Source organism: Podarcis filfolensis (genome assembly GCF_964270895.1).
Source record: "Podarcis filfolensis genome assembly, chromosome: 11".
NCBI classification, from domain to species: Eukaryota; Metazoa; Chordata; class Lepidosauria; order Squamata; family Lacertidae; genus Podarcis; species Podarcis filfolensis.
In genome coordinates, this window is record NC_139613.1 from 57,798,864 (window position 1) to 57,824,770 (window position 25,907).

The window sequence follows — 25,907 nt, forward strand, 5'->3', positions numbered from 1 at the left end:
GGGGAGGGAGGAATTCAGGAAAATTAGCACTAGAAATAATGACTAAGGACAACTGAGAACCCTCCCACACAATAAGGCCTCAAAATGTGATCATTCCCTTGTGAAACTTTACAGCACCGGGACAATGATGTATTTTGCGTGCAATAATTAAAACATCAATTCCCAACAAAGTGGGGATTATGAGATAATTGACCATCCCGGGGTATTAAACAAACCATAGTAAAAGCCAAGGATGCTCATCGTGATGGTCAATTATAATATAATTATCTGAATGACATTATTGGTGTTATAAAGTCTGCTCAAAGTACAAATGCAACAATAAAAAATTGATAAAGTATGCATGGCAGGAAAATGACCTCAGAAGAAAAGGCTACTTGGCTGAATATGCACTTGTGGAGTCTACTATGCTGCCTTTCATTTCCACTCTGAAGATATTCTAGGAACTGCCGCACAAGAGGATTCTGGGCCATTTGGGTATAATCATTCAGCATATGCAAAGCCACATGCTTAAGAGTCTAAATAGCAACAAAGAAAGAGTGCGAACTCATAATATATACAGCAAAGGAGTTCAAACTGAATGTCCCTTTTATGCTTGCGGTGTGTCATCATAGAATCAGAGTTGGAAGGGATCCCAAAGGTTCTCTAGTCCAACCCCCCAAGCACTGCAGGACTCTCCGCTGGATCATCCAGGACAGATCGCCATCCACCATCTCTGCTTAAAAACCTCCAAGGAAGGAGACAGTCAAACAGCTCATTGTCAGAAAGTTCTTCCTGGCGTTTAGTCAAACTCTCCTTTCTTGTAACTTGAATTGGTTTGGGTCCTAGCCTCCAGAGCACAATCTTCCACAAGACTTCCAGAACAAGCCTAGACCTGCTTACTCAGAAGTAAATCTCACTTTCTCCAATGGAACAGACCTCCTAGTGTGCTTAAGAGTGCAGCTTTTGGGTTCTCTCCAGAGAAAGTAGACACATTTAAGCCTCAGTTAATTCAATCAGACTTGTATGAAAGTTCTATGCATGTTTACTTTGAAGTAACTCATACTACATTCAATTGTGCTTAATCTCAGGAAAGTGTTGCAGGACTGTAGCTTAACGTATTACTTGTGTAGAAATCTCATTGATTTCAATGAGGCTTTAAGACTGCCCATTTCTGGATTGCAGCCTTAAGAGTTGTGCATATTACAAAATTCAAGTACAAATCACTTTGTCTCACATTGGCTCTTTAAGATAATTGGTTTGATATTAGTAATGCAAGGGTTCAATCATTACTTTTAATGAAAATTATGATTTAAACAGGCAGTGTTTGATGTTTATATGCCATTTTACCCGCTAATTAATTTCACTAATTGCTGATTAAATGAAGTTAATTAACAGAAAACAGTGTCCTATATAATATAGCAGAATACAAATGTTTAGTTCTGGTAGTTAACAATAGAAGTAAAATAATTTTGCAAAAAACATATAAAGTTCCTTTTTCTTTTGATCGGAAGTCTACATAAAGCAAATCACTGACAAAATGGCAATACTACACAATGGGAGGGGAATCCCAAGGATCCATGGTATTTCTGCTATATCAAGAAAGGATGCTCTATGCCTAGATTAGCCCATATAATCTGGATGATTAATTGATGGATTAAATGTACACCCTGCACCCTCATCCACTGGGATCCCCAAGGCTGTCCCTGTTCTGTGGAGCAGCCTCCTTGTTGAGGCACAACAGCAACCCACTATTAGCTCTACTTCCATTAGCATCTACTTCAATTAGTACAGTGGTGCCTCGCAAGACGAAATTAATCCGTTCCGCGAGTCTCTTCGTCTTACGGTTTTTTCGTCTTGCGAAGCACGGCTATTAACGGCTTAGCGGCTTTAAGAAAAAGGAAACAAACTCTCAAGAACTCGCAAGACGTTTCGTCTTGCGAAGCAAGCCCATAGGGAAATTCGTCTTGCGGAACGACTCAAAAAACGGAAAACTCTTTCGTCTTGCAAGGCATTCGTCTTGCGAGGTACCACTGCAATTGAATAGTTAAAACATAGAGGGTGGAAGCATAGAGTGTCAAATTCAACACTGTGCTGTGTTAAACGTTCAATCTGCACAAGCATATCAACTTGCCAGATGGATCAGTTCCTCCCTTGCACCTGCATGCCGTTCTGGGGGTTCACACCACCCCTTGAGAGCCAATTGTGGGAGTACATGGGATGCAGGGAGGGAGGAAAGCCCCACTGCGCAAGCAGAAGCCCTCACACAGGTCTTCTAACAATGGGTGTTTTTAGACCCCAGGAAAAGAGAGAAAAGGGGTGGGAGGAATCAGTAGAAGCAGAATGCAGCTTAGGAGACATTAAAGATGGGAGGGAGCCTTTGACCCTCCAGATTTGTCCGGACTCAGATTCCAGCTCCATCAGCTGCAGCCAGCATGGCTGATAGTCAGGGGTCATAGGAGCTGGAGTCCAACCATTTGAAGAACTGCAGGTTCTGTATTGCTGCCTTAAATTTAATAGAAGTATATAGTCTTATTGACTCAGTCACCCTTGGAACAACTTGCCCTCAGAATCACATCAGCAGCTCTCACTTAAAAAACAAAACCCCTGGCTATCAATTTATCGCCAGACATGAGATACCAGGCTACGCAGGCCATTTTGTTTACCCATAAACAGCAAACTGAACTAATTAGACTATTCTTACCTAAAACAACGCAGAGTGCTGTGAAAAGGAAAACCGAAAGCGTAAATGCTTAATCATAGTTGTAAGGCTGGCGATATATAAACATTTAACTAATTTGGAGGGTCTTGCTAAGCTGTCTGCAGGTTCGCTTCAATGTGTGCAGTTAAACACGCACACAAACACACACAGCATTTGTACAGACAGATCAGGTTACACAATGGAAGTCAAAAAATACCAGCCAATTTTGCAGCATAATTCTGTCAGCATGGGCTGCTGATTCTCTGGCCCCTCCTGATTCACAAGTGCACAAAGGCGAGCTTAACAGGTGTTTAAAGCAACAGCAAGGGCAGCTACCTTGCACTACACAGGTGGAAGTTTAAAATTAATCCTTTAACATACAGCTTCCTCTGCAATCATTGACTAAGGGGATCTAACACAGGTGAGGCCTAGCTGCTACTGAACCTACAAGGGTCAATGGAGGGTGAAAGTAACCAACCAGGCTGAAGTACAGTCAGTGAAAGAAAATGAAGAGCACAGCAGCAACGCTTAGGGGAAAGATCACTGGAATAGCATCATGGGAAGGCTGATAAAAATAAAGGCGCAGGGTATGATAAAAGGCATTCTTAGCAGGAAGATGAATACAGACAGAGAAAATAAATGTATAGACTCTTCTGTTTCTTGGCAATGAAGGAAGTTTTTGTTCCAGACAGACAATACCAAACATTGCTTAGAATTAACAATACAGTACACTATTGCACACACAGGTCTCCATGCAAGCATGAAAGCAGCTGTATTGCAGCAAGAGAAGTTTAGGATAAATATACAACCCATAAACCATGGCTTCTTAAAGAAGAAAGACTCTTAGAGGTGGTGGTGTAAGAGTGTGACTTCTAGAAAGGAAAATGGTCAAGCACAAAAGAGGTTCCTGGCATTTCTGAAAGTCTTAGCAGGTACATAGAATGAACATGTTTATGAATGTAAAGGCATAGAATCATAGAACTGTAGAGCAGGAATCAATGCAGGAATCTCAGCGAAGGCATCAAAGGCAGATGACCATCCAATCTCTGCTTAAAAAACTTCAATGAGGGAGAGTCCATGCAGATCTGCCTTCTTATATCACACATTCTCGAGTTGTTTCAAAGCATGTTAGCATGAACCTACCTAGCTATGGGTTCCATTTGCTTGTGTTGAGGGTATGTTGCGGCTACCACAAGCAGAGGCAATCTTAAGAGTTGCAAAGGGGCATGCAGAAATAGGAAGGTTAACATGGGAAGGTCTTTTGACCACCCAATGTTGTCTGCTTTGACTGGCAGCATTTCTCTAGGGTGCAATGAATGGCATTCCATTATCAGCAAGTTACTGATCCTTTTAACTGGATGTGTTGGGAGTCGAAACTGGGACTCTCTGTATGGAATACATGTGCTCTTCTACCCCAAAGTTATGATCTCTTCCCAGTTGACGGGGCTGAAATTTTCTATCTAGTCTTGGTTTTGGTGACCAACTTTGAACTAGCTATGGGCATCTTCTTTATTTTCTGGTGGATATTGCCCCACAACTACTGAGAGAGAAAAGTTAATATTCTAGACTCACAGATGATAAACTGAGTTTGACAGAGACTGAAAGCTCACTACTGAGCTGGGACGCATCTTTATGTTTTCAGATAAACACTGAACATTTGGGCGCAAGAGACACACTGGATAAACAACAACAAAAAGTTATAAAATTTATGTTGGGATGGAATCAGAATTTATATTAGCATTTGAAAGGGAAAAACCAGGCAGAGTAGCTAGTCTGATTTAATTATTCCAGAAAAAAAGGACTTGGACTAAGAAGGGGATAGTAGCAATGGCACAGAAGGGAGGAGGGAGTGAAGTGTTGTAGCAGCAAGATCAAACAGGGACAACTACAGAACAACTTTCCTTTTTTAAAAACCTAATTGCCGAGAAGTTTGGAAACTCTTTTAGTAGTCATTTTGCAAGGTGTTTTGGCAACTGGCACCTATTTTAATGTAATGGAGGTACAGAAAATCTTTCAGGAGAAAAAAACACAAGGTCTAAAGGTCGTGACCACCTTGAGTTTTCAAGTGATGGCTTTGTTCATTGCAACATGTATCTTGTGGTTTTTTTGGGGGTGTTGAGTCTCCTGTTCTCCATCTCAGTGGTTCCACGATAGCTTGGTGCGTATCCTACTCATGACATAAGAGTAACACTTATATGAAGTTTACATGGCACATAGCTCAGGAAGGCGTGAACTGTCCACCAGAGCAATTTGTACAGAATGGCTGTTTTTGTGTGACCAAATCCAGCCCCTCTTCCCTCTATGGTTTTAAAGTACTAGCATGGAGGCAGTCAGTCTACACTGACATATTTGTAAAGGGCAGACACCACACTGCTAATAATGCTAGACAGGAAATGAATCCCTGGCACAGTTGTTTTTTAATAGCAACTATAGTTGACAATAGAATTTTTTTTTCTGACACATCTCACAAGACTGTCTAGAGCAAGCATGGCCAAACTTGGCCCTCCAGATGTTTTCAAATTACAACTCCCACGCCGCACTGCTTTTGCAGGATACAGATCCTTCTGTAACTCTGCAGGTGGCGAGATTTCTGAATGCGGTTATCTCACACTCAAAAACCACCAAAAAACAACAACATCAAAACTAATTGGACTGTTACGTTGAGAGTGCACGTCGGAGTTCGTCTTTAGTTTTCCTTTTCTGTGTTCCATCCCTTGGAGCTCTCCTGGCCCCAAGCCGTCACTTGGCTCTGCTCAATGACCCACCCTTGCATCGTGGTGTTCACCTTCTGTTGTCGGATATATCTGTTTTTATGTCCCTGTGTTTTTATGTTTGTACATATTTTATGGGCTAATAGCCGTAAATAAATAAAATAAAACAACTCCCATGATCCCTAGCTAACAGGGCCAGTGGTCAGGGATGATGGGAACTGTAGTCCCAAAACATCTGGAGGGCCAAGTTTGGCCATGCCTGGTCTAGAGCAACCTTACAACTCACCACTCAAGGCCAGTAGTTATGTGTGGGTGTAACACAACTGAAAGCAAGACTTTAATTCTCTCCCTCCCCACCAATAAACAATAGTCAAGTTCCCAAGAATGTGAGAAGCGTAACATTTTGATTAGGTTTACCACCAGGGTGCTTTCATAGGATGCCAAACCAATCCCTATAAATTATAACAGTGTAAACTTTTGTTTGTTCACTTGGAAATAAGTGGCTTTGTATTCAGTGGAACTTACTCCTCAATACAGTAAGTGTGTTTGGATTGCAGCTTAAAGGAAGCAAAGGACAATAATACTAAAAAAAAAAGTGAATAAACAAAGCCAAAGCTACAGTAAATGTTTGCTACATATTTTAGTAGCCCCCTAGTGGGCCTGACAGTGAGCTGCTTAGAAGCTGCAGGGGGAAAAATCAGTGGAAGCAGAAATTAAGGAAGACTGAGGTGTCTTACTAAAACATTTACTAAAGCTGCAATCTTATCTACTATGAAGTGGGTGTAAGTCTCATTGAACTCCATGGAACTTCCTTCACAGTCCCCATGCACAGGATTAGGCTGTAAAAATGCCTATTCAGAACCAACTGTATTCATGCAAAGGGCAATATAAACAACCATTATCTACTTCCTTGTTTCTAATTTCTGCTAATGTGGCATGAGGTCATGCCCTGTCTGTAGATCCCCAGAACACAGTGAGAGAGAAGGTCACTAGGGCTGCAGTGCAGAGGATAATGCAGCAAAACGAAGCCAAGGGAAATTCTCTTCCAGGTCAGTAATTTAAAAGGATGGGCTCAGTCATAAGACCAAATATGTATTATGTAACAAGGATCACCAAACTCTATCGTATAAACCACACCTGAGCATAACTGAACCCTACATATAATGCTTTTAAACTGGCAGTTGTTATCATGCGTCTCGCAAGAGACTGGGATGGAGAATTGTTCTGTTTACATCAATGGTGTCCAAACTTTTTTCAAAGAGGGCCAGATTTGATGAAGTGAAGGGCCGTGAGGGCCAACCAAAGGGCCAACCAAAGGTTGTTGACCTTTTTTTAGGATTGAAGTTGTTGAGGTTTTTTTTAGAATTTTACCCCAGGAAATGAGCTGCCACAAGGGCCAGATTACACCAACCAGGGCGTTTTGCTGCCTGGTTTACATGGATAGGCATGCTATAGCAAATGACTATACAGTGGTACCTCAGGATGCGAACGGGATCCGTTCCAGAGCCCCGTTTGCATCCCAAACAGAACATAAGACGTGACGGCGCGTCTGCATGTGCGCGGGTCGCGTTTTGCCGCTTCTGCGCATGCGCGTGACGTCATTTTGAGCGCGCTCCATTACTTCCGGGTTGACGCGGAGCGCAACTCGAACGCGCTCAACCCGAAGCACATTCAACTCGAGGTATGACTGTAGTATTCACAGAATACGCCACAGAGCTGTGGGCGGGTGGAACACTACTGCTCTCAGGTCTTGCTAAGTCAAATGCTGTCTCCCAAATGCCCCTGACCCAGTTGTAGAGCCATGTTGGCTTCTTCAGATTCCGGGAAACTAAGGGTAATGAAGTGGCAGGGCCAATGACTGGAATGTAAATGGCAGAAGATTCATAATGAATATGACTCAGCACAGGTAAGAACACACTGCTGGTCTTTCCTGTGGCAGCAACAAAGAAATCTTCGCCATCATTTTATCCGCTCAATTTCATCCAACGGAGCAATTTCATTTGGTGAAAGGCATAGACTAGAGAAGGCAAGATCTGTAACTCTTAAAGACCTGCTGTGATGAGTTGGCTATACATCCTCGGAGAAGGGAGCTTTGCAGAGGGTGCAGCTTCTACCTTCAAAGAACCAGCATATCCTTTCCCTTGTTGGGCAGGGATACAAGCCAACAAAAGCCAAGAAGAATGGTGAATTTACCTCTGGCTGGGAGGTTACAGGCCAAGGCAGAGAGAAAGACTACCAGTGTGAGGCTGCTGCACTTCCAGAACCAGTTCTGGAAACCACACTGGACCTGCCCAGAGAAAGAGAAAGACAACTCCCAGCTTTTGTTTGTATTTCTTTTGACTCACTCCTTATTAAAGCAGAGGAGCTACTCTGTGAATGGGGCTAAAAAGCACCTGTATCAGATTCTGAGGACCCAGTAAAGGTCTTGTATAATTCAGTCCCTACACATCATCAATGCAGGAGGAGCTTCTGGCAATAGGGTCCACTTTGACTGGCCTGTCGTACATTGGTTCCCCCTCTCCCCATTGTTGTTCTGTGTCTGTTCTAACCACTTTTAGCACATTTTAATGCTTTATTTTTTAACGTCACCTTGTATTTAACCTAACAGTTAGTTGATATCCTGTACTTTTAAACTCTAATACAACCTGTTTTCAGTATTTTTTTTTACAATTCCACCAAATGTACAAGTAACTGGTTCTTAAAACCTGACATCTCCTAACAATTATATGTTGAATTTACAGATATTTTCTTTGAATTATGTGCAGTTGACAGAAATTTACTTGTATAGCTTAGCTTGCAGTTGATACTACTGATCTTCTTTGAGGATAGTTTTCAAATCTTTCACAGGGAAGGGAAAGCTTACTTTCAAAGGGTGCCAAGCCTCATACCTACTTCAAAATATGCTAGAGATTTGCAACACAAGCCTTCTTATTTGTAAATACTGGTAATGGTGGCACTTTTAGCGTAGCTTTAGAAATGTTGATTGAAAGAAAAAAGGAAGCTTACCACTTGGCACTGCCCCTAGGCGGAGTGTGGCAGTGGCAATGAAATCTATTGGACCAGTTCCACCTGAAAACCACAGGTGGGGAAGAGTGCTCCATAATTTATAACCCTGCATATCCCATTTGCAAAGAAACTCAATATTAAAATATCCATTTTGCCTTTTTTTTTTAAAGTCATGATTTCCTACACCTAATTTTTTTTGCAGCTCTGTGAACAGCTCTTGCCTCTTTCTCTTTCTATTCTTGGTAGGAGAAAGAGTGCTCAGTTAAATTTTTAGATGTTAAAAGCATGATCAAGCCTGTCTGGCTAGAAATGTTTTAATGTCAGCAACGAGTGGCCAATAAATTTTTAATTCAAACTAGAGCAGCTGAAAAACAGGTTTCGTTGTCTAGTGCTCTCCCACATTCTGCCAACGTGTTAAGCGTGATAACTGTTATTCAAACATGCGACCTTCTGTTTTATTCTTTAGATACATTGAGAAGTCTCTATTTTGGGGGGCGGGGTAAGTACTTCATAATGGAATCCATATTTCAGTTTTGTTAAAAACAGACTACAGTAATCCCTCTAAAACAGTGTTCTGGCATGCACTCCTAAATTCACCAGACTCAACTCAGCTGTTAGAATCACTTTCAGGGAAAGGGGATATAATATATTATCATTATAGCTGTATGGAATGAGCCAAGCTTTTTCCCCCTCCTTGGCTCCATTCCTAACATTTTCATGCTGAAATTTATCTATTTTAAAAAATATCATTTGAAAGGTTTCTGAACACTATACATGCTCAAGCTCTTCATTTTAAATGGTTCAGAAATGAAATGATATAAACAGAAGGGGGGGAGATGCTTCTGTTCTCTAATCTAACATTAAGTACCATTTTAAGGAACAACAGGCATGTTTCCAAACAAACTATTGCAGTGTACAAATTACCCAGCAGGGACGGAGATAACAATGTCTCTGGTGTGGGTTTAGATCTTTGCAAAAGCTAACATTTCATCAAGGTTGTCTAGGAAACCACATCCTTAGATATCTATCTTCAAATGTGAGCAGTATGTATCCTAGTTTGGGATGCTTCTCGAGATGCTGCTACAATGGCAATTCAAGGGTGATTACTATTTAAGAGGCAAGGCCCAACTGCCCCCTTTTAAATACCAGGAGACAGTGGCCTTGATCAGGAGTTATGCTTCTTAAGGACTCACTGCTAAGACTGCCCTTGACCATACGTCAAGGAAGAAACAAACTGGAACGCGAGGCCATGTGACCCTCTGCAGATAAAAAGCTATTGCAACTTGCCGTTCAAATGGACCAAATTCTAGGAGTCTAACGACTTCCCACCCCTTTCTATACATTAGCAAGAGCACAGATAAAGCCCTTGCATCTGTCTTGGGCCCATTGTTGTTCAACACCTTTATAAGTAACTTGGATGAAGGAATTGAGGGGTTACTCATCCAATTTGCAGATGACACCAAACTTGGAGGGGTAGCTAATGCCGCAGAAGACAGAATTGGGATTCAAGATGACCTTAACAGACTGGAGAACTGGGCAAAAAGTAACAAAATGAATTTCAACCAGGACAAGTGTATGGTTCTGCACTTAGATGGGAGGAACCAGCTGCACAAATACAAGATGGGAGACAAGTTTAACATGAGTCAACAGTTTGATGCAGCAGCAAAAAAACTAATGCTATTCTAGGCTGCATCAACAGAAGTATAGTGTCCTGATCAAGGGAAGTCATGGCACTACTCTAGTCTGCCTTAGTCAGACCACACCTGGAGTACTGTGTCCAGTTCTGGGCACCACAATTTAAGAAGGATATTGACAAGTTGAGGGTGATGAAGTGACAGGGGCAATCAAGATAATCAAGTATCTGGAAACTAAGCCTTATGAGGAACAGTTGAGGGAGTTGGGTATGTTTAGCTTGGTAACGAGGAGACTGAGAGGAGATATGATAGTCATTTTCCAATATGTTAAGGGCTGTCACATGGAAGATGGAACAAGCTTGCTTTCTCTGGCTCCGGAAGGTAGGACTCGAACCAACAGATTCAAGTTACAAGGAAGGAGATTCCAATTAAACATCAGAAAGAACGTTCTGACGGTCAGAAATGTTCAACAGTGGAACAGTTTCCCTTAGAAGGTGGTGGACTCTCCTTCACTGGACGTTTTCAGTTAAGATTCCTGAATTGCAGGGGGGTTGGAGTAGATGACCCTTGGGGTCCCTTTGAGCTCTACAATTCTATGGTGCTTTGATCTCAGAGAAAGTCCTCCTTTACTGGAAATAAGTCTCCCTAAGTGCATTTGATCCTTTGTCACACCCATTCACACCAGCCAGCGCCGTTTGAAATCTACCAGGTCTACTGATTTTCCTAAGAAATTGCCACTCTGAGCTTTTTCCATAACTCCCAGAAGGAAAACCCAACTAATCCTGCAGGGGGTTGTACTAGTCCCCTCTGACTTTGCAAAGCATAGGAGGAAAGGAAGAGGGAGAATTAAAATCCCATCCTCCTTTCGGAAGGCTAAATGAAACTCTCTTTGCAGGAGGACAGCCGCTTCCTCATGCTCAGTCATTCGCAGTCACACTATGCTGTCCAGTAACCTGCATTGATAATTCCTCATGAATAAAAATTCCAGCATTATCATCCACAGCTATGTTGTTGACATGGTTTTCTGCTATTTCACTAAAAAATACCATTAATTTTCTGGCTCCACAACAGCTGAGCTACTCCCCATTTGAATATACAAAAGAGCATTTTGTTTAAACCAAATTAAAAGCGTTCCAGTAAATGACTTCAATTTTGCTGGCTATACCATTCTGGTGGATACTAGTCTAATCCTGCACTTCCCATTTCTCTCCAATCCTCCATCTCCTGCACTTTCCCAACTCCCCCTCCTCTCTCTTAAATGCTTAACCCTTGCCTGCCACAAACCAGATTCTCTCAGAAGGGAAACCAGAGTCAGAGCAGGAACTCCACCAAAGTAAAACACATACAGTTCAGAAGTGGTAGAAGCGATTCTTCCTTGCTTTGTTACCACCTTTGTTTGCAAACAGCAACTGAAGGGGAGAGAGACAGAGAGAGGGAGCAGGGAAAAGAGAAGTCAAACATCCTAGGCACCTTCTAGACACTTTCCCATCCAGATTAAGTGCCGACAGCCCTCATTTCAGTCAGCCTGTAAACCTCCATGTCTGCCAAGCCCTCCTGGCACCTCACCACTTTATTTGTTCCCATTTGTATCTAATGCTTTTGTCAACAGTTCAACACAAGGCAAAGCAAACAACCCACTACAAACAGTGAGGGTAACAGCAACAAGCAGCGAATCCTTCACAATTATCCAACCCCAGCTGCTCAAGGCCTGTCCAGGCTGCTTTCATTTACAACAATGTCAACAAAAGGCTGAAACCCAATAACTAGGGGTGGGTCAATACTACCACTGTAAAACCCTCTGGAGGAGGAAATGCTCTTCTCCCGCTTTACTGCTTCAGCAAACATGCAGAATAATTCAGCCAGATAGACGAGGGCTTGTCTAATCATTTGTCGTGCATGAATTATTCAAGGCTCGTCACATAAACTGCTTAAAGGAAGGCTCCTCAAATATTTCAGAGGAAGTGCCAGCTGTCCAATTTGTTAAACGGAAGGCGCATTAGGCAAATCCTGACACAGAGGACAGAAGTAAACTTAGGCCCTTACTTTTCTTTTTAAAAAACCACAACCTAATGCCATAGCTTATAATTGATTCTATACCCCCCCCCCCGCAAAAAAAAGTCTTCTTGCACCATTACAAGAGAAAGGAAGGAGGGATAGGTATGCACTATTGTGATAAAGAACATTTATGCCTCTGAGATTACATTTGCACACCACAGTTTGATGAGAACACACACAGTGAAGTCTTTCATATCCATGTTAACCTGCAGGGGTGGATGGCTAGCAAGAGCCAATGTGACAAAGGGGTACAGTATAAAAGTTTGGAGGGTCTGGATGTAGGAAAGGCAGGTTCAAACCTCCACTCCACCTGGAAGCTCACAAGACAGCCCATCAATATTAACATAAGGGGTGGTACTCAACTAAGTTCTACTCAGAGTAAAGCTAATAAAACTAATGAACCACCTACTCACATTAACTAATTTCAGTGGGTTTACTCTTAATAAAACTTAGCTGAATACTGCCCAAGGTGAGGCAACGAGCAGTTTACGACAGAGCATAATCAGATTGTTTCAACAAACCAGCTTTATAACTCATTGTTTGAATGTGGCATGCTTTGAAACTGATAACGGTTAATGTTAAACCACAATTCCCAGTTTTCAGGAAACAACCAAGCAAAATATTCCGAAGTCTTCCTTTAAGCCAAGTGGTGGTGGGAGGAGGAAGATCACATGAGCCTGGGAGGTGTTTAGGCTCATTCACATAGTGCTACATCATGACTTTGCATTACATGTGAATGCTCTCTCACACGATCTTTTGGCACTTTCATAAGGTAATTTTTATGCCAAGCAGCTCCAAGGACTAAAAATTGGGAGCTCTAAACCTAAGCACATTTGTTATGAGAGTAGCCAAAGGCAGGAAAAGTGGACTTGGTGTTGGTTCGCCATCTACCAACTGATCACGTATCACCATCACAGGTCCCCGCCCCCCACACCTGTGAATAGGTGATTCCCCTCCCCTGTATAATTTAACATGTAGCTATAATATTACAATACCTTTTCATTTTGTTGCAGGGAAAATAAACAATTGTGAATTGCAAAATAGCTTGATGTTGGGCATCACAATTTAGGTGTGAACAGAGGAATGAAGATGCTTTTTAAGAGTTCATGTCATAAAATCAGTAATGGAACTCCAACGAAGAAGCACTGGTAACAAAGGCATTATTGATAGATGCAATTTATTTCATATTCTTCCAGCGTCCAAATGCTAATTATGGGCAAGGACTGAGGACTGGCATGGTGCACCCTACCCCCCCCCTTCAAACAACCACAGATTTCAAAAAAATGGAAGTGGGAAATATTATGCAATCACTCAGAACATTTCCTTGTTAGTGCAGGCAGCTTCAAACTGATGGACTATCCTGAATGTAAACTTCTATACATGCACTAATTGTAGTCTACCTTTGGAAAGAGGTTGTCTGGTATGTTACAGAAAAAAATATTATTGATTGATTGCTTTCACTCACGTGCAAACATAATCAAATACTTCTGAAGTAAAAACACAGCATTTTGGTTTTTAGTAGTACTTAAAATTAAAATTGTATATTCTAAAAACCTTCTGGCAGTTTTTAAAAGGTCAGAACAACTTTTTTGTCAATTAATAGGTTTTAGATCAATTAATCCAATCAATTGATTAAATGATATATTCCTATTTCATTGTGTTTGTATTGTGCACACTGAACACACCATAACTGCCTTTCAATTAATTTGATCCCTAGTGACTCTGGAAAAGAAAATATGCAAATAAAATTTTCTGTTTAAGTTTGAAATGATATAACCATGGTCAATGTTGGCATCCATCTGTCTTGAGAGACTGAAGTGATGTCCCTGGTGTACAAGCCTGGGCAATGTGTATGGAGGTCCTGGGTTGCCCGGACAACAAGATCTGCCTCTCAGCCTCCTTGATGTTGTCCAAAGCAAAGCAGAGAAATACATTTGACACCAGCTTGGCTGCGGAAATTGCTGGAAGGAGGCACACAAGGGACTCCACTCCAGATTTGTGTAGGGTTTATTCCCTAGCTTTTTCTTCTCCCAAAGAAGAAAGGAAGCAGATATTCAGGATCAGGGTTATCCTTCTCCTAGATGGGCTACCCTCCCCAGTTAATAAGCCACATCTGCCCCTCACTTCCCTCTACAGCAGTGTTTCCCAACCAGGGGCTATATGGGGGCCCCCAGGATATTCCAAGGGGGCCACAGGTGAAAAATGCAAAAATGGGGGCCACAGCATGAGACTAGGGGGCCAAAGAGGGAAGTGAGTGTGTGTGTGTGTGTGTGTGTGTGTGTGTGTGTGTGTGTGTATGTGTGTGTGTGTGTGTGTATATATATATATATATATATATATATATATATATATATATATGCTGGCTATCTGCTTAACCAATCACAGGTGGATAAGGGGGCGGCCCACCAGGGTCTATTGCTCCTTTTTGCCACATGCATTTTCTTGGAGCAGTCCTGGTTTGTTTCTGGAGGGAGAGGGCAATTGCTGAGCATCCCATTTTGACCAGTAGAGTCCACGGTCCAGAACCCCCAGGTCAGGTAAGGGCAGAGGTAGGGTGGCAATGGGTAGGGCTGGGAGAGCCAGAGCTGCTTGTTGCCAGTGCTGGACCTGGTGGCAGCCTGGGCCTGACTCTGAAATCCACCCCAGCACCTAGCCAAGCAGGGTCATCTGGTGCTGCTGCTGACGTGCATCTAGTAAATAACTGTCTACTCAGAAGAAAGCCGCAGTGAGGTCAGTGGGCCTTACTCCCAGGTAGGGTGGAGGCCAATAGTGTTTTATCTAGGCAGCCAGGGCCCCTCCAAATGACAAGATCTTTTTGCACCAGGTCAGTGAGGACCACTTGCTTTTAAAAATTCTCCCATAAATACTGAACTCCCTGTGTGCCTTTTGGACTATATGTGTAGGTTTTCCCCTCTGCGTCAAATAACTGGGGTCAAATAAGTGTTGTTTACTTTTTATAATACATGGAAGATGGATCTCCCTCAGGAGGTTCTGGACTCTCCTTCCTTGGAGGTTTCTAAGCCGAGGTTGGATGGCCGTCTGTCATGGATGCTTTAGCTGAATTTCCTACATTGCAGGGGTTGCACTAGAAAGATGGCCCTCGGGTCCCTTCCAGATCCATGATTCTGTGTTTTTCAGCTTCAACAATATTCCATTATGTTCCTATCAGTTTATGTAATTGTATTTTGTATAAATTATAAAAATTATAAAGAAAACATGTTCTTTTTACAAACAAAGCATTTAAACAGCTACCTTTCTACCGTATGATGGTGGGGGTGGGCACATTGGCCAGGATTTTTGTTAGGGAGGCAGGCTTTTGTTAAGGGGGGGCAGAACCTCAGATCTTCTGGAAGCTATCTTAACCCCTTGAAGGCTCTACAAACATTCAAATGGTGGTCTTTAATAGTTTTACATAGCCAAAGTCTGTAGGGGACAGATTTAACATCTTGAATAAATATTCAACAAGATGGTGACTAAGTGGTAAAAAGGTGTGGTACTCATTTAGGCACAGAAAAATCACACTATTTACCAATCAGCTTACTGCTTGTGGAATAGACCTAGATAATTTTAATATATTATTTAAGTGTTATTCACTTGTGGTTAAAAGTTTTGAAGCAGAATATATAGCAAAAGTTTATATCCCATGTCTCGGGCTTTTTTGGGAAGGTTTTTTTTGAATATATTTTTTAATTCATTGTAAATTACTTTCCAGAATTCCCTGATTACTTTACAGGATCACCACATGTGGAAAAAAAGATCCCTCTACTTCACTGCATTTCCAACATTTGCCTTTTTCTTTTTTAAACATTTTTGCTAGTTTGGCAGGTGCTAAGTACAATCTATGGGTCATTTTCATCATATTTTCTTTTAATGCGTATCACACTGTAAAATTCATATTTACTGCCCATAAATTCTCCCATAGCTCATAACTAATATTATGACCCACATCCTGTGCCCACTTAATCATACTTGATTTCACAAATTCCACTTTTGTTTACCACTCTAGAAGAAGTTTGTACATTTTTGATAATACTTTAACTTTTGTATCTAATAAATCTCTTGTAAACTGAGATTTTTGTTCTGCAAATCCGATTTTTAATCTATTGTACACAGTTCGTTAATCTGATGTATCTGTAACCAATCCGTTAATATATTTTTTAATTCCTCAAGATTTTCCCACCTTGGTTCCTGTCCTGTGAGATCTAGGGTTTCTTTATATGTTAACCATTTTTAATCCATATTGGTTCTTTTCCTTGCAGTGGCTTCACATTGATGTTTTCTTTTTTAATAGATTTTTGTACTTTTCCATATTCTGTATAATTTTTTTCTGTTGACATGGTTTGTAAAGGTTTTATAATTTTTTGCCTTCGCATACCATAGGCAGACATGCCCCCCAAATTGTACATTATGCCCTTCCAAATTCAACACTCTGATATTTTCTAACAATATCCAGTCTCTTATCCACCATAAACGTGATGCCTCAAAGTAGATTTGGAAGTCCGGTAGAGTGTTGCCTTTTTCTTTTATACCAGTCATGACTTTATGTTTTATTCTGGGCTTCCTTCCTTGCCAGATAAACCTTGATATATTTTTCTGCCACTGTTTGAAGCATCAAGTGTTAATTATTGGGATATTTTGAAATAAGAATAACATTTTTGGAAGGATATTAATTTTAATAGCCGAGATCCTACCCAGTTAACATCTTATCTGAAGCGATAAATTATTGTCCTAGTTCCATTTACGTGAAACATTTCCATTTCGGATTTCTTTTGAAAATCTTAAGGTGGCTAATTTTAGGTTAAAAACAAATAAAACTATAACTAATAATAATAAAACACATTCTCCAGTAATTATAAAAACAATTCCATGCAGAGGGTTAAGATACAAATCAGTGTAGGAGCTTCAAAGCATTATGCCCAAAGCCCTCCTAAATAAGACACACCAATCACCTGTCTCCATGGTTTAAACTGTGGGGGCAGCTGAATCAGAAGCTGCAACTACCAACTTGTGTTTGTTAACTCCTCTTCCTCTGTGCACAATGTAATTGCACCCTGCATCACCATGGCAGAATCACTCCCTGGTCTACAATATGGGGTTGTTTCCTCCATCTACTATAAGTGACTTATATTACCTTAGGCAGTGGTGTCCAAACTTTTTTCAAAGAGGGCCAGATTTGATGAAGTGACCAAAGTTGTTGACCGTTTTTTTATTATTGGAGTTGTTCAGCTTTCTTTTTTTCTTTAGGATTTTGCCCCAAAGTTTGTTGAGCTTTTTTTAAGGATTGAAGTTTTTTACCCCAGGAAATTAAACCGAATTGAAACAGACTTTGGACATGCCTGCCTTAGAGTTAGGGATCAGCCAAATTTGTCCCCCAAAATTTGTCCCCAAATATTTATTCCTTAAATGTAGCCCCTGTAGCCTTTGAACTTTAGTTTTCAGACGTGAAAACTAACAATGCCTGAAATCCTAACTAGACTTCATAGGAAGCAAACCCCATGGAACACAATGCGACGGACGTCTAAGTAAATTTGCCTGCAAATTCACTGCATGGGCACAAATCCTAGCGTAGCTGCAATCCCTCCCCCTCCATTTATTAAGCAAATAAAAAGAATATTTGTGCAAATATGCTGCTAACCTCTCAAGAGATACAGAAAAGCCAGGAGGTACGGCTTCAATCAGCCAGTATTTGAAAACAAATGGTTCTGGGCTGACTGGATATAATATGCTTCACTTAAAAGCACCTCAGTATTCTTTGATAAGCTCATAGCTCAAAAAGAAGTAGAAATATGGAGCAATCTGTTGCCCTCTTAATGCAATTAGCAGATTAAAGCAGTATTTCACTTCATTAAGATACTGACTGCACGCAGCATTAACTGATTATATGACGTACACAGTGTTCCCCCTACAGTCCTCTCAGAGACACAGTGGAAAACAACAAGGGTAAGCCAAGCAGTTTACAAGTGAGCATCTGGTATTGACATTAGGAGCTGAACACAAAATCTACGCTGTAGTGTGCCCAAGGGGTCCAGGGAAAGAAGCACTACATATCAACACTCAGGCTCATCTGAGAAGCTAACTGCGGGCTGATGTTCGTATGCTTTGTAATAATTAAGTGTCACACTTCAATTTTCAGCAGCACCAGAATTATACCCACCTCCACTATTTTGGCTCCCAAATTAAAAAAACAACAACGATGCCTGAAAATTATACTGGTGCTATAGAACTGGATCACCCCTCTTCCGTGTTTACATCCGGATTTGCTCTAAACCATTTTCCTTCTCTCCCTAACCCAATAAGAGCCAGGCTGGGGAGTGGTAAGGTCCAGTAAACTGCAGTATAAACACAAGCGATTATTTCAATTTTCTCCTCAGATTATGCTTTCGTGGCAGACCAATAAACCCAATAATGCCTAGATTTACTAGAAAATTTTTTATTCATTTCCCCAATGCAGCAGAAAGTAAGCTAATAACGTCCCACCGAGAGGGCTGTCAGACTAAATCCCTCAACTACTGAAAGCACTGCCTGGATAAATCTCACTTCACTTTCCATTCTGCCAACCACTTAGGGCAAGGCCCAGGGGAACTCTTCAGCTTATCCCTCCTCACGCAATGTCACAAGCGCAAGCCAGAGTGGCCCAATCAGTGCCAAGAAAAGAACAAACTTAAAAAAGATTAATTCACAGATGTTCATGCATTTCACATACACTGTGCCCTATGGCCCGTTGCTAGGGCAACAGGAGACCACCAGTGTGCGCTTTATTGGCTTTATGAAGTGTGTCTCGGGGACTATAGTCCGAGAAATGCTGCATGATAATAGCAAGGCTTTTCAGGAGGCTTGTTTTGTGTTTATCCACATTTAACCCTCAGAGTATTATTAAGCACATTGCTATGCACAGCCATGGCACCCCCACCGCACACAGATAGCAACAGGGTGGGAAAGATGCTCAGCTTCCAGATCTGAGATATGCATTTCCTGAGGTTAGCCTCAGATAGGCCTGTGGTAAAATTCGGCTGCAAGCTATTTTTCAAAAACCTCCTCGGCATGTTTACAGAATCGTGAAGCAACATACTTTCCCCACCAGTTGGATTTTTATATATAGCACCGGGCACTCGCCTCCTAATTCTCTAGGAGAAAAAGAATGCCTCTGATCTAAACCAGGTAATAATTAGTCCAAAATAAGGCGACTTTTCGCCAAGCTTCTTCAGCCTTTGCCTTCCTATAGGAGGGGGGAAATTTTGGTTCCTGCGACACGGAACCATTTAACCGAGGCTTAAAGAACAAATCTACTCAACAGTCAGACAAATAACCTGGCTCAATGCTTTTATTCAGAAGCTTTCTACTCTTCCTCCATCACACTTTGAGTTCAACACCTCAGCGTTTGTTCACGCTCAACAGGCCAGCCCATGCTTAAGATAAAGAGGTTTTGTCTGTTCCCTTCTTCTTTGAGGGGCTGAGGGTTAAAATCACAAATGTCACAAATCGTAGAGTAGCAGCACATATCAAGTGTTAATCCAGGAAAAAGAGGGGGGCAGAGAAAAAGAGAGGGCGAGCAGAATAGATCAATAGAAGTAACGGCTTACATTCAGATTCACAGGAGAAATAACATGCAGAGACAATCATTTCCTGGGAAAGCTAAAGCCTAATGAGAATTTGCTCTGTCTCTTTTCTTCAGACAACCAGCCCTTTTGTGGCAGGGGCTTGCTGACTGACAGGAACCCAGGGCCCCTTAATAGGATTTCCATATTATTTCTAACACCTGCCTAGAAGTTATTTGTTTACATTGAAGGAGGCAAGATTCTCAAATCAGACATCTGCTTCTAGTTCAGGCATATCTTAGGAAGCCATCTAGAAAGCAGCTTTGTTACCATGGTGACATTTTTATTTTCTTCCCTTAGTTGGCCGAAAAAAACATTAGCATTTCCTATTTTATTTTGTTCTTCAAAAGGCCAAATGTAGCTTAAGAAAACAGAACTTCAAACATTGCTATATGCAATGGGTCATCCAAGATGTATTTGTTTTATCTAATTAAATGAATCAGGTATGAAAATGAAGTAGCCTAAATTTATTGTCAGATTTTTCCATTTCCCACTACTTTTCTTTTTAATAAACATATTTATGATTAATATATCAATTTTCCAAAACAATACCAATATTAAAATTAAACCTTCTTACATTAATCAAAGTCAGTGTTCTACCTGGCATTATCTTAACAAACACTTGGCATTTATTTACAGTGAGCACACACGCACACCAACTTTTCTGAAAGCTTAATAGTATGGGGTATCTGCAGTATGAAATTTGACAGCAACATAAAAACATTTTTGGAATAGTGTTTGCCCTAGGACTAGAAATATGCAGAAGGCTATCAAGTCCTCTCTCTTAGACACACAGATTCATCTACTCATTATCTACTTTAATGAAGTGGTAAATATTGAAAAGTCTTAAGACGCTGGCAATTTTAAGAACTGCTGTTAAGTGTTGTGCAGCCATGTATCTGGAAGCCAATGCCACAGAAGAACATTACAGGGTGTTAGGGGACTATAACATTTATATTTTCCAAAACATTTTAAGCAGCTAAAATTGTTGCTCTAGTGCCATAGCTTCTTGTTCTGCCCATTTTCACAAGGAATAGAAGCATAATTGGCAATTAGCTAAATACTGCGGACCCCCGTTTTCCAAAAGCCAAGTCATAGGCCCCCCACCTTTCAGAATTTTGTTATCTCTATGGTGGTTTTTGTTATGTGAATGGTGCCATGGACACCCTGGGTAGGTTACCCTCCACCCCTGCAGATCATCAATTGGGAAGCACTGGTACTGTACTTTAGTTGATCTCTGCAACACAGATCTCCTGAATAGACTATGGAAGTGTTGCATTAACAACCAGAGTTTAGTGATGGAACACATCTCCAGGCAGTGCAGGGAAACACCCTAAGAAACACTGCCAGTGCAAGCAACTCCCCATTTACGAAGGGGTTGTGTTCCAAGGCAGCTGCTAGTATTGAGATGGACCAATTAGTATGTTTCAGTGAAAGTAGCTTCCTACATTCTTCCTAGAATATTAACAATTCCCAGACTCACTGGGAAGATGGATGACCAAGCCTATTTTCAGCTACTCCAGCACCATTTACAAGAGTAGAGTGATAGTTGCAGTAGGGACCAGGAAGACAGTTTAAATATATATTCAGGCACGAAGCAAGCCAGGTTCGCTTGAGCAAGTCACAATACCTCATCTAACCTATCTCACATGATAGTTGTGCTTTCTTAAATAAAATTAAAAAAATAAACTTGTATATGTCATTTTGAACTCCTTAGTTATGCAGTTATACAACTGTGATAAATACATGCATAGATTAGTAGCATAAGGCCCTTTGTTTAAATATGTTATCATAGAGTTCCTTAAATACAGTATGTAGGTTTCAGACTGCACAGATGTATTACAGATTACAAAACTATTTATAATTAAATTCAAGCATTTACCAGAAAAAGCGTGCAAGACCGTGAGGCTTTTTTTGAGGTTCAGCTTTGGTGATGTTTGATTAGCACCCATTTCCGCTTGCGATAATACTAGAATTTATTTGAAATTTAAATACAAGTCTGCTATTTTTGAGCCATTTCTGTTAACTATGAATAAAGTGCAGAACTTCTTAATACCATCATATAAAAGCTAATTGTGATAGTAAAACTATATGACAGCTTGGGAAATCTCAAAGTACATAATTCAGTAATTTATTATTCTCCATTTTCTCTGAACTGTATTAGGGATTGATAAGACTGAATTGCAGGATAAGTGGACTGGACAAGACCTTGTCCATTTTTACAAACACCACCACCACTTGGACTTCACTCAACAAATTACCTAGTTTTCACTAATTTGGTAAATTTATGTCTGGCCCATATTACTTCAAAATGCAGATAAGGGCTGACATGACCGAATGCTTCTCCATACAAAAATAAACATTTTTATGCCCATAGAAAGCTAGCATGTCAGGGAGTCGATCAGACTAGATCTCTGTTACATCCAACATCCAGCTGTGAGTCACAGGTTCACTCTACATGAAACACCACATTTTGTTTCCAGTAACTCATTAAACATTGGAACATATAACCCATGTTGCTGATTTTACCTTGATTTTATTCTGCTTGGGGGGGGTTGTTTTTGCCTCATCTTATATTTGGACTTTAAAGGTGGCATCAACCTACTTAAGTCCACTGCTTTCAGTGGGTCTACTCCGAGTATCACTTAGTTGTGTATCACCCTAGAATTTAATCATGTTATTTGTAAACCACCTAGATAACTTCCTATTATTGGGCGGTATAAAAATAGTTAAAAATAAATAAGTCCATAAGATTTTTGCCTTCTGGGAGACTAGAACATCTGGAGAAAGAAAATTCATGTTTCCCTAAATCATTAATCAGTCAGAGATTTAGTAAAGTAGGCATCAGAGGATTTTGTCTGAAGTGTCTTTATAGGGGCTATCCTTACAAGCATAAAGCAATTCTTCAGCAGGCAAAGCTGGGAGAAGATACTAGATAAGACTGCTTCTAGCACTGAAATATGGACACACATGTCTAGATCTATATCCACACACACAGGACACTGAGAGATGGAAAATCTAATTTTTGCAACAAGAATACATGCTGTTATTCTCAAATGACTGTTCTATGCTGAATTAAAAAGCACAAGATGACTTCATTAGAAAGGAAACACTGAGTGTGGGAGAAAAACGTAGAAATCTAAGAAGAGTTTAGGCAGGGAGAAGTCCCCATCTGAAGGCATTTACCAGAATATCAGGTTAATGATGCAATTTAAATACGTATATGTATAGTCGCAAAATGTTCATGACCCAACAACAATATAGGGTATTATAAAGAACAATGCAAAATCAGCCACTTAAGACAGACCAAGACAACAAACAGGGCCTTGCTAATTAATATTTGCTTTGCTTCAGCAGTCACTGGATGAGATTGCAAACAAGCAAGCCTGTCTCACCCAATCACATCATCAATCCACTCATGTTTCACCACCTGAGGACTGGCTCTGCCCCACAGATATTTATTCATCTGCTCCACAATTGCAACACATTTTCTGGAATTACAGCACCTGTTACATTCCCCACAGCTTACACGTCCAAAGCCAGGTATCAATTAATACTGCACAAATTGCTGTACTGCCAGACCAACAAAATTTTCTCGTCATGCTACAATGCGGTGACCTTCCTCCCTTCTACAAAAAATAAGAGGAAATAAAATAAAATACCAAGCGTCTCCATGGAATACACCCTTGTGAAACAAAGGAAAACTCACACTGCATCTCTTTATAAACGTTATCCTGGAAAAGCTAATCGAAACTCATGTCAGCCTCTTGGAGTGGAAATAGGTAGTTGCTGCTTTCAAAGTCCTGCTGTTGAGATTCGGAAGATTACCCCTGCCTCAGTCCCGCCTAGGTCTTGGTAGCAAGGAAGATGGGGTGACTCCCAACTCACCATGCAAACCGAGTTTACAGATCCAGAGAGTGGGGAGAGGGAAGAGTTGTGAAGTGCTGGCCTTGTAATAAATCATCAGTCTCAAGGCTTGTTCACACATTCAGTAAGTCAGAGGCTGGCATGAGCTGATAATTTTTTTAAAAAATCCTGATAAAATGAGTGGCATACAATGTACATCTCCTTCAGCAACGTGTTGTGCTTTTTTATGAAAGCAATCTGGGTCCCCTCTCAATACAAAAGTGCTACAATGCTATACAGCAGTACCTCTACTTACAGATGCAATCCGTTCCAGGGTGCCGTTTGCACCCCGGAAAGTCCGTAAGTAGAGTGCCGCTTCTGCGTGTGTGCGTGATGCAATAGAGCGCTCCTGCACATGCGCGAAGCACGCAGAACGCTTCTGTGCATGCGGCGAAACCCGTAAGTATACACTTCCACGTTTGCAGTGTTCGCAACCCGAAAATCCACAACATGAACCTAAAGCAACTGGAGGTATGACTATAAATGACTATAGCAATTGAAAAAATCAACACACATAAACAAAGAACAAAATGTGTACATGTATATACCTTTCAAGTGTTTGCATAATAACTAACAAGGTTCTCTGCTACAGGTGTCTCTCCTTATTCTTTTGTATCTAAAGGTAAAGGTAAAGGTACCCCTGCCCGTACGGGCCAGTCATGTCCGACTCTAGGGCTGCGCGCTCATCTCGCTCAAGAGGCCGTGAGCCGGCGCCGCCCAAAGACACTGCCGGGTCACGTGGCCAGCGTGACGAAGCTGCACCTGGCGAGCCAGTACCAGTGCCGCACACGGAAACGCCGTTTACCTTCCTGCTATAAAGCGGTACCTATTTATCTACTTGCACTTAGGGGTGCTTTCAAACTGCTAGGTGGGCAGGAGCTGGGACCGAACGACGGGAGCTCAACCCGCCGCGGGGATTCGAACCGCCGACCTTACGATCAGCAAGTCCTAGGCACTGAGGTTTTACCCACAGCGCCACCCGCGTCCCTCTTTTGTATCTACAGTGGCCTTAAAAATGCTGCTTTCAAAAGTATTTTTTCTATTACAACTTAATATTACATTGCCAAATAAGTCCACCGACACTTTACTAAAACTGCTGAATTTGCTACAATTTATTCCCTCGCCACAAAGCTACCACAACCCACAGCGCAGGGAGAAGTCTTAAGAGGAGGTGTATTCCCACCTCACTATGAGACTTGCCAGTAAGCAAGCAAAAGGCATCTATAAGCAAAATTCCCCATTTTCACTGCCTTAATAAGTCAATATTACAGGAAACTAAAGACAGACTGCCTGCACCTCTCAGTCTGGTAGATTCTTCCTTACTTCTCTTACTTTGAACATCACCACTACAAATGGTTTCTATCATTTAAAAAAACAAAAACAACAGAACTATTCCCTATGTTGGAAAATGCAACTCAGAACTACACATTGTTAGCAAAGTCACTTAAATAACGCAGACAGAGTTGAGGAAAGAGAAAAGAAATCCTGATAGCACTTTAGTGAGCAAGATGAACCAGTGTACAGTTTGAGGAGAAAGAAACAGAGAGCTTTTGTCTTTCTTCCTTCAGGCCTTGTACATCGTTTGTAAACATTCAACCAAACATACAGAGGAAAAAGTCACTGAAAACTACACAGCCAATCAGCGCATGTGTTACTTCGGCAAAGATCATACGATTCTGCCCAGCTGTTAAGCAATATCTCCACGTATCCCCCTCTTTATTAGTAGACTTTAATGCTAACAGAATTAACCGTTAAGCTGTACAGAGAATGATCTCTGGTGTTTCACGTCAAACATTAGGCCCAAGCATACCTGAAGGAGTATCACTGCTGCTGCATTTCAAACAGCCTCGGCCCTGTGGAACGCCCTCCCATCAGATGTCAAGGAGATAAAGAACTACACAACTTTTAGAAGACATCTGAAGGCAGCCCCGTAATGGGACGTTTTTAATGTCTGGCATTTTATTATGTTTTTACATTCTGCTGGAAGGCCCCCAGAGTAGCTGGGGAAACCCAGCCAGGTGAGCAGGGTATAAATATTATTATTCGTGACATTAAAGGTCTGGGAAGCCCAGCAAAACAATCGCTACTTGTGGCATGTCAGTATAGAAGTGGCAGACTGAACATTGCTATCAACAACAATGTTGCGAGCGGTACCATATTATCTACACTAAACTTTAAAAAGTATAAAGAATAAGGAAAAATAAAGATTTTCCATGGCTAGTGGGACCAACGAAGGCCACACAGCTTCTTTGCTTTCCAACCATGCGTTAGTTTTTGCATTTGAAAAAACAAACCAAAATCATTATGCTTAGCTCTCTGTAAG

General features: G+C 41.1%; 1 protein-coding gene and 1 long non-coding RNA gene across 7 annotated transcripts in view; one reads left to right on the top strand and one right to left on the bottom strand.

Moving 5' to 3' along the window:
• The window catches only part of TLE4 (TLE family member 4, transcriptional corepressor), a 132,279-nt gene that overhangs the window by 18,489 nt on the left and 87,883 nt on the right, over positions 1 to 25,907 (bottom strand). The window lies entirely within an intron of this gene.
• LOC310745158 lies at positions 17,311 to 25,668 on the top strand. The gene is made up of 2 exons (XR_014539998.1): positions 17,311 to 24,206; positions 24,589 to 25,668. It is a non-coding gene; the product is annotated as an uncharacterized lncRNA (long non-coding RNA).